Source organism: Cyrtonyx montezumae, unplaced genomic scaffold (assembly GCF_038088225.1).
Source record: "Cyrtonyx montezumae isolate F1298 unplaced genomic scaffold, pur_monq_1.0 scaffold_8, whole genome shotgun sequence".
NCBI classification, from domain to species: domain Eukaryota; kingdom Metazoa; phylum Chordata; class Aves; order Galliformes; family Odontophoridae; genus Cyrtonyx; species Cyrtonyx montezumae.
In genome coordinates, this window is record NW_027072089.1 from 92,229,837 (window position 1) to 92,251,203 (window position 21,367).

Below are 21,367 nucleotides of genomic sequence, written 5' to 3' on the forward strand. Positions count from 1 at the left end.
GCACCCAGAACAAGTTGTTCTATCACTTTTCCAAGGATGGAGATAAAGCTGACTGGCCTGTAGTTACCTGAATCCTCCTTCTTGCGCATTTTGAAGACCAGAGTAAGATTAGCTATCCTCCAGTCTTCAAGGAGAGAACCTCTCTTATTCTCCAGGACTTCTGAGAGATAATAGAGAATGGTTCAGCAATCAACTCTGTCAGTTCCCACATGTGGATGCATCCCATCAGAGCCCACAGATTTACGTACACTGATGTTGCCTAGAGGAACTAGGACCATCTCCTCCCTGAACCAAAGGGGAGCTATCCATTCCTCAGATCCTCTCACTTACTCCCATGGTGCAGGAGTCCTGAGGGGGAGTTCCCACAGTGAAGACAGAAGCAAAGAAGGAGTTCAGTATCTCCACCTTCTCTGCATCCCCCATTATTTAGTAGGGGACCCACATTTTCCCTAGTCTTACTTGTACTGCTGATGTACTTAGAAAAGCATATCTTATTATCCTTTCCTTTGCCAGGTCCAAAGCCAGGTTGGCTTTCGTATTCCTTGTTGCATCACTGCAGGCCCTGACAACATTCCCATATTCTTTCAAAGTGGTCAGACACTTTTTTAATGGGCATTATGCATGAGCTCCTTACTCATTCACACAGGTCTCCTGCCACCCTTGCCTGATCTCTTACTCACAGGGATGCACTGATCCTGAGCTTGGAAGAAGAGCTGTTTACATGCTGACATAGAGATGAAAAACAAATACAAAATATATCTGTTAGCTTAGCATTGTATCAGGCATCTTTTCAGTGCAGGCTAACTAGAATGCAGGTATTATCTACAAAATAAAATGACCATGTAAATATGTGTGGGTACATAAGGTCGGAAAGGCCTTACATTGCCAAAAAGTGTAGACTGTGGGCAGCATTAGAATAGAACATTACATAGAATCATTAACATTGGAAAAGACCTAGTGCAACCATCACTTATCACCATCACTATGTCTACCAATCATATCACCACCACGCCCACTAAACTATGTCTCCAAGTGTCACATCTACCCTTTTTTAACGCACCTCCAGGGACAACGACTCCACTGCTTCACTGGACAGCCTTTCCAAGACCTCGCCACTCTTTCTAAGAAGAAATTTTTGCTAATAACCAGCCTGAACCTCACGTGAACAGACAGTTATTTTCCTTATCTGCAAGAGAATAAGAAATTCTGCAAATATTGTGGCTACAATTCCTCTACTGCAATTCAAGATTACAAGTATACTATTTCATGATTGTTAAGGAGATATTTTTTCCCATTCTGCCAATTTTGTTTTCATTATGTTTAGGAAAGAAGTTTGCTGGAAAGAGAAGAGGAAGCATGTTAATTCTCCTCCTAAATCCCACATCCTCACTCCCTTTTTATTAGTTTTAATCAGCCAAGTCATATTATGAGAAAAGTGTAAGATAAATGCTGCAGCAGCCATCTAACTTCTAAAACTCTAAAGGATGGTGATTAATCCATAAGTTATATAATGGGTAAGAGTAAGAGTCACTGTTATATTAAAAAAGTTCATTAACTGATACAGGAAACTAAGGGAGTAAATTTTTGACTTACAGTTACAGCTTAATCACAATATATTACCTAGATATTTCAAATGAGATTGATGACCAAACTTCGCTAGTTTGTAAGATTTTTCCGATTAGATTGATGATGAACCCTTCCTAGTTTAAAAGAAAGGAAAATTTTCCAAAATGAGAAGAGAAAATTTAGATTTTGAAAAGGAAAAAAGAAAAAGATCAAGAAAGAGAGAGAGAGAGAGAACAGTTTTTCAGTATTAGTCAGATATTTTGGTTTCCTTGACATTTCTGTCTGGCAGTAGTTAGACAGTTTCAGCAATTCCTGTCTTGTCCTAGAATTATAAGGTTTGGAAAAGACCACTACAATCATATATTTCAATCACCAGCTCATCATCTCCATGACCACAAAACCATGTGCCTATGTGCCACATTTACCCTTTCCTTGAAAACCTTCAGGGGTGGTGATGCCTGCACCACCCTAGACAATATCTGTTCCAATACCTCATTTCTCTTTTGGAGAAGAATTTTTTCCTAATACACAATCTGAACATTTCCTGGCATATCTTCAAGCCATTACCTCTTGTTCTATCTCTAGTTACCTCAGAAAAGAGGCTGACTTTCACCTTGCTATAACCTTCTTTCATGTGAGCTATAACATATCCCCTGAGCCTCTTCTTCTGTAGTTTAACAATCCCAGTTCATTCGGCCACACCTCATAAGGCTTGCATTCCAGAACCTTCACCAGCTTGAATACCCTTCTCTGGAGAAGTTCCAGGGCCTCAGTATCATTCTTGTATTTAGAGGCCAAAACAAAACACAGTACTCAAGGTGCAGCCTCATCAGTGCCGAGTACAGAGGTACTGGATTGTTGTGACCAAAGTGCAGACTCAGCAGCTGATCTTGTTGAAATTGGAGACACTGGTCTCAGTTCATTGATTCAGCCTGTCCAGGGAGTTTTTCTGTAGAGAATCCCTTCATACTCCAGGCAGATGAAAACTTCTCACCATCTTGGTATCATCTGCACACTCAATCCTCTCATTCACATCATCAATGACAACACTAAACAGTGTCAGCTCCAGTAACACCTGAGGGACACCACTGATGACTACTCCTCATCCCTGTCTTCCAAATCAGGGGGCTGAATATCCTGAGAATAACCAGTCTGACTACTAAAGAGAGAAGCAATGTAGGCAGTGAGAACCTCAGTTCTCAGTGGTGACGTTCCCTGCCACATCCAATAAAGACAGGAAATATTCCTTAGTTCTTCTCATAGAGTTAATATATTTGTAAAAACGTTTTTTTCCTTGATACTGGTGACCAGATTAAGTACTGGCTGGGCTTTTTTCTTTCTAATTTTCCCTCGACATATCCTACTGACATACTCTTTCTGAGTTGCGTTGTCATTCAGGACTGACTCCAAGGGATTCTACCAACCAACATTCTAAACAGTTCAAAGTCTGCCTTCTGGGAACCCAAGGTAGTAGTTTTGCTCACTTCTCTTCTGACTTCACCAACAATAGAGAAACCATAGGTGGTTGCTATGTCCAAGACAGCTTTCCACCACTATGTCTCCCACTACTCCTTCTCTGTAAGCAAGAGGTCTAATAGGGAACTTCTCCTCATTGGCTCTCTTACCATTTGTGTCAGGAAGTTATCATAAGTCCTGGAATCTCCTAGACTACTTCCTCTCTGCTGTATTGCATTTCCTCCAAAAGTCAGGTAAGTTGAAGTCCCTCGTGAGAACACAAGCTGGCAATAGCATGACTTCTGGCAGCTGCTTATAGAATGCTTCATCTGTCTGTTTATCCTGGTTGGGTGGACTTTAACAGACTCCCACCAGGATGTCAGCCTCATTTGCCTTCCCCATGAATATTATCCTTCCCAGAGATGAGCTCCACAACATCAAAATGCTCCCTAACATAGAAAGCCACCTCACTGCCCCTCCTTCTTTGCCAGTCCTTCCTAAAGATCTTACAGCCCTGCACTGCAACACTGTAGTCATGAGAATGACCCCACAATGTTTCAGTGATGGCAACTGAGTCATAGTTTTCCTGCTCCACAATGGCTTATAGCTCCTTCTGTTTGTTGCCCATGCCAAGTGCATTGCTGTAGATACACTTCATATAGCTATTGGTCTCCCCCCTTACCCTGGAACACTGCCCCTAGGTTCATGCTAAGTTATATTTTTTTTATCCCCTTCTCCCTTCAAACCTTGTTTAAAGCCCTTTAGTGAGACTTGCCAATTTCCTGGGCTAGAATTCTTTCTCCTTTTTGACCCAGCTGGACCCAACTTGTTGCCACCAGGTTTTCCTGCTCCTCGCGGAGCTGCTACTGAACAAATCAAGGAAAACAACACCTGAGCTTCTGCTTAATCAACTAATCACTCAAATTCCATAAAATTCCTCTCAATAGCCCTTGTTTTTCATTGCAAACTCATCACTGCCTACCTGAAATACCAGAAGTGAGTAATAATCAGAGGGCTGTACCAGAGCGGGGAACTTCCACCTGATATTCCTAACTCAGGTCCCAGGGAAGCAGAAGGCTCCTTTGTGAGTCAGAATAAGGCTCCTTAATAATCACTTTTTAGTTCTTGGCAAAGGCAGTCTAGAGAAATAAGGTTGATTATCTCTCTCTAGATGGACTTTCTTCAATATTCTCGCCAAACTGTTGTTTGTGCCCCAGGGCTTCACATCTGTGCAAGTGCAGCTAGGAAAGTGTGCTTAGATGGGAGGGGTGACCTTAAGTAGGAGCCTGTTTCCATTTTTCCTAGCTTGAGTTTATTATGGATAATGATACTTGATGAGTTATTTACTTATCAACCAGTCTAAGGCAAATTTAGGCAACAGTTTATAAAGAAAAATGTATAAAAGAAGATGAGAGGAATAAGAAGAAAAGAGATAGAGAAAGTAGTTCATCACTCCTCAGATCTAGTGTTTCTCTAGTTGATGGAATCAACAGATTCTTTATTATTCTCAGACACATGCCCTAATAATGCTTATGATTGAGTTGTTCACAGAACTGCCTGTGTGAGAAGAGCATGATATGAACTGGATAAAATAACTGAAAAGGGAGGGTTTTTTACCTTTGATCCTTTGCCATTTTATTTCTTTGTAGTGCCCCATAAATGCCACTACCTGTACTGCAGCAAGAATGACACAGGAGTAGGGTAGTCAATGTTATTATATCAAACACCAATATAAAAAATCATTAAAAAATGACATTCCTCCCCTTATTCCATGTCACTACAACATGCTTAATATGTCACATATACAAACAAACAGTGATTAACATGCATTAAACACATGCACACGTATGTCTACATGGAATCGTTGACTGGCATTCTCCCAGAATCAACTTCTCTTGTGGTACACATTGAACATCCCCATACTTCTGCATCACCCACTAAGTGGACACAAGTCCCTGAGCAAAAACAGTCCCATGGAGAGGTTTGCCCTTTCCAGAAGCTAGAAAGACCCAAACTACTTTTACCAGCATGCTCTTTGTATGTATTACAGGGACCTTATCTCCTTCTACATTGTGTAGGGCGCTGAACTGGGTAGGACCATATCAACTGATAGATCCTCAAGTGTTGACCAGCGAGGTGGTTTCTGCCAAATGCTTCTTCCAATGCTTACGTGTTCCGCCACCCATTCTTTTCAATATTGTTTTTAACGACCCATTGTATCGTTTGATTTTGCCAGAAGCTTGTGTGTGACAGGGAAATGATAGATCAAATGAGAAATGATTAATTGTGGAGCATGTTCCACAGTCATGAATATCCTGAGCAATAGCGTCCATAGTTAAGCCCACCCCTTGGTCTCTAGCCCACTTCCATGTCGCATTTCTCACTTGATGGCCCGAGGTCTCATGGGCCCATGGAGCTAGAAATAATTCACCCTTGTTCTACCTGTTCAAGTCTGTTTGAGCCACCTCAGTTTTGGCTGCTTGATCTACCTGGTAGTTATTTTGTTGTTCTTCAGTAGCCTCACTTTTGGTCACAAGTAGCTATATAGACGTTTACAGCTATATTTTTAATTTGGACAGGAACGTCATTCCATAGTTCTACAGCCCAAATAGGTTTACCCCTTTGTTGTTTTGTTCCCACTGCTGTAACCACCCCTATAATATTTGCCACCATCCATGAGTCAGTATAAAGATAGTATAAAGGTGGCATTGGCCACCTCTTTCATTCAGCAATATCTAAGGCCAGCTGGACAGTCTTTACCTCTGTAAATTGGCTTGATTCTCCTTTTCCCTCTGTAGCCTTTGCAAACTGTCACATAGGGCTCCACATAGCAGATTTCCATCTGCACTGCTTTCCCACAATGACATGAACCGTCTGTGAACAAGGCATATTTATTTTCATTTTCTGGTAATCCACTGAATGATGGCGCCCCTTTAGAATGTGATATCTCTTCTCTAGGTGACATTTCAAATTTTTTACCTTCAGGACAGTCCATGTGATCATGATCCTCTAGGATTCCTGGATGACTGAGTTTCCCCCATTCAACTCATTGAGTAATGAGTGCAATTTACTTACCCCAAGTGGCATCAGTATCCTCATGGGTAGAGGGAATCTTTCCTTTTAACATCTAGTTTAGCGCCAGCAGTTGAAGTGCTGAAAGGAGCTGTATTCCAGGACTGATTACTTCAGAAGCAGCCCAAACTCGTTCATATTTTGCTAATATCTCATTTTCAGTTGGAACATAGCACTCTTTGGAACTCCTGTGCAAGAAGAGGTGCTGTATTGTACTCACTTTTGGTCACAGTGGTTACAGAGAACCTTCAGACAGCCAAACTATCATGAGCAAACTGCATTGTTTTCTCGGATAAACATATGTCAGTATATATGGCTTACAGCTACCTATGAGTCATTAGTATTCCAGAAATAGTATTTTGTTGTCCAGAGAGTGTTGTTGGAAGCATGTTGGGCCCATAACCCAGAGGTCAATGAATCAAAAACATCCTCTGCTACCATATCTGATACTACCATGGATTCTTCAGTTCCATCAGAATAAAGCATAGTAGACAGTTAGTCCATAATATTGCTCTCCATCCTGTCCAGTTTTTCATTTACCTTCACAATGGCTGAAACACAAGCTCATAGAGGGGTTAAATGTAACTCAGTTTCTTGAAGTCTATTAATCAGTTCAAGGAGACTTCTTTCCCCTCTGCCATACATTGCTGCTAATGTACTGGCATGCCTTTCAGGTGCAGTTCTTGTGAATATACTGTACATATTTGGTGTAGACCTGACTCTCTCAGGATCATGCTCTTGGTCTGGATCATCAGGATTGAATTTGGGCTCATGTAACATTTCCACCACAGCATATTCTCTCAAATAATGGATGGTCTTTTTCATAGCAGGTGGTGTGAAAAGTCTTTTCTCAAACTTCGAATTGCATTCATTTTCAGAGGCCGATTAGTAATGGTGTGACAATGTCTTCCTCCTACACTTTCTGCACTTGTTCTTACCCTCCTAGGCGTTGGTGACTATGATCTTATTGGGGATCTCAGCAATACCTCTGGAAACCCTGGATCTCAGAGACACTGTTCTGGTCCTCTTTCCTCCTCTTCTCTTACAGTGTCTCCTTCCTTTAATTTCTCTTCCTTTTTCTTTTCTTCTTATGAGAGTTGAGATTCTTTTCATTTTCCATCCTCTTACAGGGGCAACTGACATTGGTTCTGGTGCTTTCTGTGGTTGATCAGTTTGTTGAGTTTCAATACTCTCTCTCTCCAGCTCGACTCGAAGACTCATTCAGCTATGAGGGAATTTAGTTCAGCTTCGAGAATGACTTGATGATCTTGATTGTGGGATTGTTCAGTTTGGAAAATGAATATTGTGAACTGGTAGATGTCTCACTCAGTTCTGAAGGAGTCCCATTCAGACTGGAGGATGTCTCTCCCAGACCGGAGGATATCTCACTCGGACCAGGGACTATCCTGCTCGGCCTGGAGTGTGTCTTGTTGAGACTGGAGGGAGTCTTTCTCAGATTGGAGGGCATCTTGCTCAGACTGAAAAGTGTCTGTTAGTACAGAGGGAGTCCCATTTGGGCTGGGGAGCATTTTGTTGAGACTGAAGGCTGTTGCGTTTAGATTGAACTGAGCCTCTCTCAGTTTGAAGAGTGTCTCTCTTAGACCAGAAGATTGGATTGAAAACTGTCTAAATTGTACAGGAGAGTGTCCATTCTGGACTGGAGGGCATTTTACTCATACGGGAGAGTGTCCCATTCAGACTGGAGGGTGTCTAGTTTGGATTGGAGTGAGTTTCACTCGGATTGGGTACTGCCTAGCTTAGCTTGGATTGGAAGGAGTCTAGCTTGGTTCAGAAGGTATCTTGTTCAGTTTGGAGCATGCCTCTTCCAGATAGGAGATTCTTAGATTGGAGACTTTCATTCTCAGCTTGGAGACTCTTGCTCAGTCTGGAGATTCTGTTTCTCAGATAGACTTCTCTTTCTGAATCTGGAGATTCTCCCTCTCAGCTCAGAGACACTCAGTTTGGAGTCTCTCTCATTCATTTTGTACTCTCTCTTGGAGTGTCTCCCTTTCCGTTTGAAGACTCCCTTTTGGCTTGGAGTCTATTTCAGAGACTTCTCTGGGATAATATTAAGGGTCACATGGGACACTGTTTAAAAATCACAAGTTCTGTAGAATAAGCAACTCTCTCTGGAGTTGTAAGCCACATTGTGTGCAGCTACCAGATAAAAGTTAAACCAATATTTTTTTATTTTATCGTATCTACCTATATTTCCATGGATCAGACTGACAAACCTAATTCAGTCCCAGTATGTTCTGAGCATTGAAAGAGAAAAAACAATGAAATACAATCCTTTTAAGAGCAATTAGAATACTTTTTTTTTACTATTCTCTTCAAAGAAAGCCCATGAAGTTTACAAATATCCCAGAAAAATTGGCAGTCTGCCTGGACTTCAAGGTTGTGTTTTCAGTACAGAACCTGCAGTACAGATAAGTTTTGTAATAAATTACTCTGAGAGCAGAGGGAGATTCATTCTGAAAGTACACTTCTCTTCGGCCAATGCAGCCTTTCCGTAGCATCATATAAAAAATGTAGATGGTTTATGGTCTGGTTCAGCCTCATTCTGAGATTATTGGGGGGGAGACACAAAGACGCATTCCCTGGGAAAGAGGAACGGGGAAAACGGAAAAAGGAAAATGAAATAGGCCCAAAAACCAAAACAGCAGCAACAATCTGAGGAGGAAAGCTAATTTACTAAATAAGATATTAGAATGCAAAATAACACAATATAATTGACATTGAAGCTCATAAATCAAAAATGTTTCTCCATTAAATTTGTACCACAGACTTTGAAAAGACCTATTCACTTACCCAGATGTTTCAGTAGTTAAAAAAGATTTTCTCATAAACTTTTGTTGGCTGTGATTAATTAGACCACATTATCTTTCAGGTGGTTTTCAGTAAATCTTAGCTTAATTTTCTTCGGAATTTTACCAGGCTTTAAAGTGAGCTTTACAGGTCTGTAATTACCAGGGTCTTTCTTCTTACCCTTCTTGAAAATTAGAGCAATGTTTGTCAGCTTATATTCCACTGGAACCTCTCTGATTCCTAAGACCATTGAAGAATAATTGAGATGTCTTACAATGACATTGGCTAGTTCTCCAAGTACTCTGGCAGCAGCAAATTTTGCACAAGTTTGGGGTTACCTGGGAATTGATTATTACCACAGTCACAGGCTCTGGGCACCTGAAGTGCCGTAGTCCATCAACAGTGTTGAAGACATTAAACAAATACTTTGTGTGTGTTCCTGTTTCAATCATTCTTGTCAAGTAATGAGCTAGTATTCTCTCTGCTCCTTCTTTCTTAATGTATTTAAAATTAAAAAAAAAAAAAACTTTTTTATTTTCTCCTACAATATTGGCAAGTTTCGACTCCAATTGAGCTTTCATCACCATTAATTTTCTCCCTGCAAAGTCAAAGAACATGTCTGCAGTCTTTCCATGTTGTCTACTATCGGTGGCTATACACTCTTTTTCCACCTAGGCTGTAATAGAAGATTCAGCCAAAGTAATACTCTGCTCACCTTCCTTGACTTCCTGTATTTTGGGATTGCCTGTTCCTATCCTTCTAAGTGGTGGTACTTAGAAAGTGACAGTACTGACAGATCCAGTCCCTTCAAAAGCAGTTTCCCAATGGACTTACCGATTCCCTGAGAAGTCTAACATCTGCTATCCCAATATCCAGAAGTGAAGATTGGTGGCAGTTTTCTATAAGCAAAGATTTTCAATTCGACCACTTCATGGTTGCTATGGCCAAGATAGTCACTAAGTGCCATTTCACCCACAAGACTTTCTCTGTTCATAAGCAATAGATTTAGGAGGGTAACTTTCCTCATCAGAATCTCCTAGACCTCTCTTTGTATCAACTTTTTGGAGTTTCCACTTAATGTCCGGTTAACAGTTCTGGTTGCCATGTAACATCTGACTCCAGTAATGGCAAGTGCAGCTGATCTAGCTCTTATTTCCTTAAAGAATAGTTCGTCAATGTCATCGGTGTCAATATCCACAAAAACACCTGGAATATATATATTTAATTAAAAATAAACAAATGGACCTAGGGTTATGATAAATTTGCAACCTGTAAAAATGAATTCATTCTTATTGATGCATTAGGCTTTTCAGCAAAATTACTAGTTTGTAAATTGTAACAGACTGTAACAGACTAGAGTCACTACACACAACAGACTGTCAAAGCTGATTTCACATAAAAATCTGCCAATTATGGGTTTTTTCTTTATTTTCATGTGTGCTTTACTATATTCATTAAACTGCTTTTACATTTACCTGTGAGCTTTCTCAATTTACTTCTGTCTTGCTGAGTTGAGGGAGTGAAAGAACAAATCAGCGGACACTTGCCAGCCAGCCAATGTTAACCTACCAAAGTTCTTTTTGACACATAGGCTCTTGACCACGAGGGCATGGTGCTGGCTTATGACCAACCTGTAGTTCACACCAAGGACTCTATCTGCAGAGCTCCTCTCCAGTATGTCAGCCCCTCACCTGTACTGATGCATATGGTTATTCCTCCCTAGATGCAAGACTCTACACTTGCACTAATGAAATATTCTTATGAATACATACATTATATACTCCTCTTCATAATGAAATACAATTATCCTTACAGTAATGAAATATTGTGTAGCTTATATATTCCAGAGTCCTCTCTGGGTAGATGAAATCTTTGAAAATAAGTTTCAGGAATAGACAGAGTAAATTCAGTAAGTATCTAACTAGATTTAATCCCAGACTCCTGTTAAACAGTTAAGGATGAGACAGGAGCTTATGTTTACACATGGAATTTATACATTTTGAATGGAAATAAAAGAGATTGATTATAATACCGCTATATGATACCAATCAAATCAAATAGCTAGGGACTGTTAATTAGTTTGGAAAAAACAGTTAATGGAAAAACAATTAGATAGTACACTGTGACAGATTTTCAGTTCTGAAATGCCTTGCTTAATCACTTTATCTCAAGAATATTGACAGTATCACTGGTGCTACCTCTCAGCAAAAAATCTATTAAGCAGTATGGATACAGTAAGGAAATTAACAATTTATATATGCATACATATGTCTCTTATACAGATTTGGTTTTGAATGGTGTGAATGAACAGTAAAAGTGAATGCACGTAATTACTCCATATTCAAGGTGACTCGTAAGTCAAGAAAAAGTAGAATACTTTAAATGACATATTCTCCTGTAGTGTCAAACATAGAAAGATCAAATTCTGGTGTTATAGAAAGCATATTTTTGCATGTGCATAATATGTTCTTGCAGCAGATTCATTCTTTCAGTATGAGAGCAAAAGGAGTACACGCTAATGCTATTTTAAATAGTTATAGACAGCCAGCTTTCTTTGTTTTTCCTTTGAAGAACAAGGGCTGTTCCAAAAGCATTGCCTTCTATCTCATTTTGTTGGCCTACAATGTCTGTGGCGGATGTTGGTGATATGGCGTTAAGAATTTGTTGTAGTGCAACAGGTGGCAGCGGAGGGGAATTTTGAAGAAAAGAAAAAAAATCTGACATGGAAGTGCACATAAAACATGTGAAAACAATTGCACCCATTTGACATTCAGCAAAGCCTGCTGAACATTTAGTCCAAACAGTGGATAATGAAGCAGTGGGTGTTGCATTTCAGCAGTGGTAACAGCATTGCGAAAGATAAACAACATGAAAGAAGAGCCAGGCACACCAGTCACACCACAAAGCGAAGAGATCTCTATCATTTTATCCGTGTGAATCAGCAGATTTTGACCAGGGAACTGTGTACAGAGCTAAGTACTGGATTCAACGCATTGGAGATGATGGCAACAGTGTTGAAATATCACAAAGTTTGCACCAAATATGTCCCACAGATGCTCACACGGGAGCAGAAAGAACACCACATTTAGCAGGACATACTGAACAAATACAAGGCTGAAGGTGAGAGTTTTCTCAATCACATAGTTGCCAGTAATAGATATGTGTCACCACTGTGACCCAGAGTCAAAATGGCATTCACAGTGTGATGGTGTGACTTCCCCATTCTTCCCTGTGAAGAAAAAGCTCAAGATGGAGCCCTTTAGTTGACAAAGTGACAAGTAAAGACTACTGTCTTTTAGTATAGGAAAGGGTTGATCCTACAGGGTTTCCTGAAACTCAGATACCATTAAGTCTGCATAACATTGCAACTTTGATAAAGCCTTAGGTTTGAACTTCCAGAGGCATGCTAGAGAAGATAACCTTGTTCTTTCATCACAATAGCACCGGGCCCCATACCAGTTTGAAGACCATGGAGCACATTGCCTGTCTTAGCTGGACTGTCCTACCACACACAGTGTATTATCTGGATTTGGCACCTTCTGAATTCCATCTGTTTGGACCATTAATGGATGGACTGCATGGGCAATATTGAATGGGCGATATCATTTTTGAACAAATGACACCATCAAGCAGCTGTGAAACAGTGGATCACTTCTGCTGATGCAGGTTTTTGCAAGCATGATATGCAGGCTTTTGTTCATTGCTGGTAAAAATGTAAGACTAATGTTGGTGTCTGTTGAAAAACAGTAGTTAGTAGCTAAGAACTTGCTCTATCAGTGAAATTTTCTCTTTGTATCTGTCGTAGTTTCTATGGAAATAAATTGTAGGCACACTTTTGGAGTGACTTACGTGCTTGCAATTACTTTAGTCATGTTCAGGTTTTAAAAATCTTTTTTTTATTCCTCATTTCATTGTAGCACCTTATTTAAAGTCCAAAGTAATGAAATCCGTCTTATGTACTAGAAGAAGTATAAGCTAAGAATGATTGAAGACAACTTAGGAATATTTTGGAAGTGCTATCTAGTTATGTCTTGGAAAGCAATACAAGTTGGAAGTATTTCTCTATCAAGATCTCCAATGACATGACACTCCTTCAGAGATATTGCAAGTGTCTTTACAGAGTGCTGTGCTGTGCTGACAGTTCTGTTCACAGCTTTGAACACATTTCATGTGATGCCCTTTTTTCTGTTCCTGTACAAACCGATCTATGAAGTTCAAAGGAGAAGGAGGAAACAATCCCTGTGTGTAGCAAGACTATTCCTGAAAGTAGATACAAATAGAAGCCTTAGTTTAGTGTCAGTTAAGCAGCTATGCTTGTTATGTAGGTGCGTCAATGGTTTACGGGCAGGTTCGGCCTGGTTCCGTGACGATTGGTGAGGGGGACCCACAGACCCACGCCCCAGGAAAAAGGAAGGGGAAAGGGAAAAGGGAAAAGGGAAAAGGGAGATGGGCCTAGGAACAAAACAGCGGCAACGATCTGAGGAGGAAAGCTAATTTACGAAATAGATATCGGAAAGCAAAATAATACAATATAATACAATATAACCAGAATTAAAGCTAATAAATCAAATAAAATGAGCAAGAGAGAGTGTCCAATAAATCGAAGGCCTTACGCTAACATTGAAGGCAAGACGGCAGCGAGCACCCACTGATGAGTCAATCCCAAAGGAAAGAGAGCGTCCCGTGACCGCAGACAGTTTTATCTTTCCCTCTGAGCGTAAAAACATAAGAACGCAAAGCATTGCAAAGTCCTCTGGGGAATATAGTTCTTCTTCTCTTCGGTATACCTTGAAGTATCGATGATCCACGGAGCTGGAGCATTAACTCTTTAACTCTAAATGCACTACATGATGTTATGATGTGGAATACCAGTACAAAAAATCATAAAACCATGACACAGAAATAAGACTTGATTTATATGGCTTAATGTGAGAACTATGCATAAGAATTTTCTAGGACTGTGACCATTTGTTTGTTTTTTAAGAAATGCAAAAAATGTTAACAGATCATGGAAATGTGTAGATAAAACTATTATTTAAAAAGTATTTATGTTTATTCTTTTACTTGGAGAGAAGAAAGGAGATGTGGTTCTTACTGACAAAAGTTATGAGTTATGAGATCAGATGGAAAAGATTAATAAAGACAAATTGTGGCAATGAGGTTTGAATTTCATAGAATCATAGAATCATAGGAGTTGGAAGGGACCTCAAGAGATCAAGTCCAAGCCCCCTGACAAAGCAGGTTCCCTACACCAGGTCGCACAGGTAGGCATCCAGGCAGGTCTTCAATATCTCCAGAGAAGGACATTCCACAACTAGCCTGGGCAGCCTGTTCCAGTGCTCTGTCACCCTCACCGTAAAGAAGTTCTTGCGCACATTTGTGTGGAACCTCCTATGCTGCAGTTTCTGTCCGTTTCCCCTTATCCTGTCTCCACACACTGCTGAAAAGAGTCTGGCCTCACCACTTTATCCCCCACACCTCAGATATTTATCAATCTGGATCACGTCCCCACTCAGTCTTCTTTTCTGAAGGCTAAAGGGACCCAGTTCACTTAGCCTTTCTTCATAGGGAAGATCCTCTAGGTGGCCCTCCGCTGGACTCTTTCCAAGAGAGCCCTTTTTTCTACAGGGGAGCCCAGAACTGGACACAGTACTCCAGATGAGTCTTGAACTACCCCCTCAGCCCCGTGTCCCCTTCCCCCTTCATATCTAGTTTAAAGACCTGTCAATAAGTGCAGCCAGTTCCTCAGCTAGAATCCTCCTACCCCTCAGAGACAGGCTGCCTTCATCTGCATCCATCATGCCAGGTGTCGAGTAAATTGTGGTCAAAAACAAAACAAAACAAAACAAAACAAAATTCCTATGTTTGCACCAACTCTTAAGCCATTTATTTAAGAGGTGGGCTTTTTGGATCCTCCCAGTATCCTTCCCTGCCACTGAAGGTATAGAAGAAAAAATCACCTGCACACCTGTTCCTTCAACTACCTGCCCCAGTCCCCTGAAGTCATCCTTGATAGTCTTCAGGCTTTTCTCAGCGACTTCATCACTGCCAGCCTGAACTAACAATAGGGGGTAGTAATCAGAAGTGTGGATCAGTCTGGGAAGTCTCCTAGAAATGTCCATGACCCATGCCCCAGGAAGGCAGCACACCTCCCTGCAGGTAGGTCAGGCCAACATATAGGACCCTCTGTTCCTCTCAGTAAGGAGTCACCTATGACAACCACCCTTCTGTACTTCCGGGTGGAGGAAATCTTGAGGTGTGGGGTCAACTGTTTCAACCGAGGCACCCTCCCAGGTGGGCCTCCCTCCACACCCATGCTCACCTCTCCGTCAACTTCCAGGGCCTCAAACCTATTCTGCAGAGGCACCTGGGGAGCCGAATTTCTGTTTGGTTACTGTTGAAAGTTCAGGAGGTGTGGCTAAACTGAACTAGTTTCAAATTATCTCTTAGAATAGAATCTGGTTCAAGGTTTGGTGGCTATAAATAAAAGATATTGAAAGATAATGATTGGAGAATTAATACCTTCCCAATAGCCTTTGGCAATGACATTAGCATTCATAAGTACGCACTAACAGAATTCCAACTTTAGGCTCACTTTTCATTAATGTGCTGACACTACTTGCTGATGAAAAGTCACTGTGGAAATGAATAATAATCAGGAACTGACAAAATTTGTTTTCAATTGAATGGTGCCATGGTCCAATTTACACAGCTTCAGTAGCAGGAGACAAATGAGCAACAATTATAATTTATTTTGTCAGAAGCAACAATGGTATGAATGGCTACGTCCAGAATAATCAGAATATTGGCTATATGCCAAAGTAAAGAGCAACGCATGGTCTTCGACGCATTTAGGTAGTTGAATAGCTTCTGACTGAGGAAAAAAAAAAGAAATGAATGGGATGGAGGGTGGAGGGGGAAAAGGTTTTCTGACATTTTAGAAGACAAATAACTGCGAGATCAGACTCGCTGGGTACATATATCTTTAAAACACCAATAGTAATATCTTAGCATACAAGAGAGATCTTTCTGTAACTAGAGGGTTTGCATAGCACTTTGCAGCCTTTTTGTCTGCTTGAATTAAACACTCTCATTCCTGGACTGTGAATGGAAGATCTGATCATATCCTGCTATCATCATCTTTATGAGGTGGTGGTTAAAGAATGGAATATTTTCTGAGAGCATGAAATGGTTTCCTACCTAACAAACCTTCCTAGGTTTGTTATGGTTAGCTGCCTCTATTCTAACACACCTGTTCAATTTATCTGATGGGTCTGATACTTGGAATTTGTATTGAAGCTCCCCACTGGACACTGGACAGTCAAATAAATGTTTTCTGATCTTGCAGTGCTAGTGGCCACTTGATAGATTCTATGCATGCTCTGATAGGTGCATATATAAGGCCTGCAGGCATGCTGAATTTTCTTCTCACCATCATGCACCCAAAAGGAAAAGTAATGTTGTCTATGTGCTCTGAGCTGGAACACTGGCAATGACACACTTAAATTTGAATGTTTGATATGTGCTACATTCCCATTGGATTGACAGCTGTTGCACTTGTTTTTGTCAACAAAAGTGGACTTGTTTTGAAGCTTAGTTTCTTTCTAACTAACCAAAAAGCTTACGAAAATAATCATCACATTTATTACATAGTAAGCTATACAAGATTTGTTGATGCCTGACAATTCCTCATTTTGTGAAGCTCGGGAAGCCTCCCAGTTCTTTCCACTGGCTGTACTTTGAGGACTCAAGCTCTTTCCCAAATCCAGTGGGTTTCTGAATAATCTTGGATTTCACACATCACAAGTCTCTATGACCTCCCTTCCACCATCAGAGCTCTGTTGAAGCTTTCAGTTTGTGCTACCATTTTAGGAAAGGCTCTGAGAAATTTTGATCCTGCTTGAGGTGGTATCCATTAAACATCCTTGTGAACCTTGGAATTAATGAAGACTGCTTTCCTACTTCATTGAACTTACTGCTTACTGGAGTTCTTATTATTAGTTTTCATTTTCAAAATTAGTTTGTTAGATTTGTTATATTCATATCTCTACTGAGTTGTAGATTAAGAGAGCTGTGTTTCCAACAGAAAAGTCAAAACAAACAATGAGACTATTTCTTTTTACAATACAAACAAATGTAAGAAGAGGCAAGCTTACTGAGCATAACACCTGCTGCACTGCAGAGATAATGTGAATGATAGTTGTGGTAGAATCACCTTGGGAAACAGCTCCAAACAGTCATTCTTTAACAGCCATGTTAAAGAATGACTTATCTACATGCTGTCTGATTTGTACATTAATTAACAAGATATGGCATAAATCATAACATAGTAAAAATGATTTGGGCTATTTAGGACAGGGAATGTGATTTTATTTTATTTTTCCTATTACAAATAAAAGGCTACATGCTTTGTGTCAACCTCACAGTAGAGTCTCAAGACACGTCTGAGTTTATCTTACCCTAAACTGACTGTAGTTTGGTTAATGCCTGGCCAGGCCCTGACCTGGCTGAGCTTCAGTTTGCTGAGTGCGTGGGACAGAAAAGAACAGACAGGCCACATACGGCCCTTGTGTATACAACAACTACCCTGTGGTTATGTGAGGCTGTTGTGTAAATTTCAAGCTTTCAGTGGGATCTCCTAGAAATGAATGAGATTGGGATGAGAAAAGTTTATAACAGTAGTTCTGAACAGACCAGAGCAGACTTTGGGATGTTAACATGTAACTCCCTCCCCCCATGATGCTGAAGGAAGACTGAAGTGGTCAGCCTTAGGATAAGAGGTACAAGTAAGCAGTGAATATAACGCCAGAGAGCAGGATTGGTACCTGACTTTTCTGTATAAAATAATGCAACTATATTACCAATTGAACTTTTATGTATTGATGAGATCATTTTGGATTACTGTACTGCTAAAGCAGTACTGAAAAGAGTAGCTAAAGATTCTGGGCTCAATACGTAGATACTGTGTTACCTTTATCCCATAATAAGACTTTGAATGTAAAAAAAATAAAAGTAAATTTGGTGCACTATATTCTGCTGAACTAGTTTAGCTGTCTTTGCATTTAATTGCTAAAACTACAAGTTACCCTGTTGAATTGTACAAACACATCAAATACACTAGAGTTAAAAGACCAGTTTTTCAACATGTATTGTCTGCTTAAGTACTAAGGAAATTTTAATTCTTTCTGGTCAGCCAAAGAGTGTTTTGATACGAATAAGCTGGTGGACTACAAAGCTTGGCACCTTGCTCTCCAATTAGTGAAAGACAGATACTATGCTTTTCAATAGGGAAAGGCTAAATTAACCTTCCTCTATATTTTGTGTCAAAACTTTACTAGGCCTCAGTCAAACCAAAACTCCATTCTCCCATATTTGAGTGGAGTGAGAAAATTCTCACTTATAACTAAACTGTGTAATGAAACCTGTTGTAAATTCTTAAAAAATACTTTTCACTGTATTATGAAATTTACAAAGTGAGCTGTCCAAAGTGGAATCTCCAGTATCTCATAACATGAGAGCTTAGATTTTCCTTCTTTCATCATAGCTTTTCTTATGAAACTGGTAGAAACTGGTAGAAATATATCTGCTTCCCTATCAACAGGGGTGTAAGCAGGGCTGTAAATTCAGCAGTTACTAGGGATACCCTGATTCTCTTTCTTTCTCACTTTCACGTTATTTCACAAACACAGTTCCTCACTATTTACTTCATTTAGTCTTGCAAAGTAGACTAAGAGGCTGTTTTAAGCTACTAGGAAATAGCACTGATCTTGTTTATTGTTTTATGTACTTTACAAATGAGGCTCCTTCATGAATAAGGACAGAAAGTTTCTGAATTGCTTTCATACTGTCGCCTTTGTTTGATTTGCTATAGACTCAACACATTATGCTCTGATGGCAAGCTTGTATTCCCATATACAATATGCTTCTAGATTACTATAGGCATAAAGAATGTAATGACTTACTGTCATCTGTCATCCGCTTTTTAGTAGCGTATCTGAAATTTATCATACTCGTGGTACTTCTTTCTCACATCTGCCATGCTTTTATCACCTTAATGAACAAAGTAAACATTTTACACTATAGTACAAGTGGTAAAATATATTCTGAAGTCAGAATGAAAGAAATAAACCTATACTGCTTCTTTACTCTCCAGTTTTGATTTTTTTTTACAGAAACTCTTGTTCTAAAGTAATTGTCTTCTCAGTGTAAGAGTCATTGAATCATTAAGATTGGAAAAGACCGCTGAGATCCAACTAGCCCAACCATCAACTCCAGCACCATGCCCATTAAATTATGTCAAGATTTTTATCAAATTATGTTAAGATTTTTTCAGTTTTGGTCTTAAATCTCGGAACATTACTGTGAAAAATTCACTTCCAATTAAAAAAAGCCTAAAATCCTTCTCCTTGTCCTTATAAAATATTCTTAAGTAACCAGTTCCTCTGTTTGGAGGAAGCAAATTATGAAATCAATTTCTCTCATGATGTAGTTGGCATAAGCAAAAACATAATTTACAGCCTGCAACAATGTAAGAATTTTTCATCATCCTCCTTCAAGGTCATTGTTCCACTGACAGATATGCTCTAAAAAAATACATGTTTGTAGTAAAAACCTGAGTACAACTATATAATAAAAATGGAGAGCAAAGGGACAGAATGAAGAGCACCACACCCTTTATAACTGTATTAAAATTATTTTGAAGGGGATTCATATCCCAGACTAGAACTCATTGAGAGAGTTTCATCAAAAGTAAGCAATTTATTTCTTCCCACAAAGAAGTTTAGATTTTTGAGAGATAAACCATTTGTATCATATAATGTCAACTATAGCACAGATTTCCTTGGCTTAAGTAAGTGATATTTGCATAATTATTTCCTTTTCTATTTCTTGCCAAGGCAGAAAATAATATCAATCAGGTTTAATAAAAATTATTCTGCTCCATTATTTTGGGTAGGACAGTTTATGTAAAAACAAGGTTAGAACTCAACAGAAGGGAAGAAGAATTCAGGGTTCAGTAAGGAGGAAAACAAAGCAAAGATGGAACAAATATTAAAGCCAGAGAAAGTGAGGATAAAGGAATCATAGAAAGCAAGGAGATTGTGGTCAGTTGCAGCATTCAGGTAAATTATTAATTTTATGCACTTTAAGGCATAAGTCTTTCAGACCATTGAGCTAAAGGAATAAACTAAGTATAATGCACTGGTGTAAATAATATATATCAGTTAACCAGTTAAAAATGAGTAGAATATGGTTTGTCAACATATAATACTCTAAAATTTTGTCTGTTTGTGAATTTATCCAACTACACAGTACAGATAACAAAATTAATAAGCCAGTAACAGCCAGGCCGAACTACATGCCATGCCCAATGAGTGCATTGGGTGAGATAAGCTTTGGTTTATTACATGAATATATGCTAACATCAACCTACTGTTGAACTAGGTTCACCAGAATTTAACATCCTGTAGTGCAAATGCCATTCCACAGTGGCAAAGCCATCTATTAGGCTTGGTTTCCCTGCCTGCTTCTGTTCTCACTTGCAATTTCAGCTGTACTAAGGGAGAAAACTCCCTCAAGTTCTGTGCTACTACCTTCATCCAGTTTTTCATTTTTGCATCTATGCTGTCAGTCTCCTCTGTGTCCTTAGGGTTAGCAAGCAGAATAATTCATAGATTCATAGAATATCTTGGGTTTGAAGAACCTCAAGGACCATCAGGTTCCAACCTCTCTGTCTCAGGCAGGGCTGTCAATTGCTAGATCAAGCACTAGATAAGGTTAGCCAGGGCCCCATCCAACCTGGCCTGGAACACTTTCAGGGACAGGGCATCTACAGCGTATCTAGGCAGCCTCTTCCAGCACCTCACCACCCTCTCAGTGAAAGATTTCCCAGATTTCTAATCTAAATCTCCCCTCCTTTAGTTTAAAACCATTTCCATTTGTCCTATCACTATTTATCCATGTAAAAGTTGATCTCGCACATGTTTCTAATCAGCCTTTAAATATTGGAAGTCCATAATGAGGTCTCTCCAGAGCGTTCTCTTCTCCACACTGAACAAGCCAAGCTCCCTCAGCCTGTATTCATAGAAATAATGGTCCAGCCCTCTGACCATCCTCATGGCCCTTCTCTGGACCCTCTCCAACAGCTCCATATCTTTACTGTGCTGGGGGCCCCAGACCTGGAAACAATACTCCAACTGAGGCTTCATGAAGGCAGAGTAGAGAGGGACAATCTCTTGACCTGCTAGCCATGGTCTTGGACTGCAAATAATAATGTTATTTCAGGGATCTTGAGTAATTACACACCATGACTGGACTGATAATTATTGAACCTCAATTTGTATTTTCCTCACTGATACTTGGATATCACAGTGAGAAAGCTCTTAGCATTGTCCCAATAGATGGAATATTTTCACAGTGGAAATCTAGGTATGTCTTTGCAGTATTGGGGAGGGAGAAACAAAAGTCA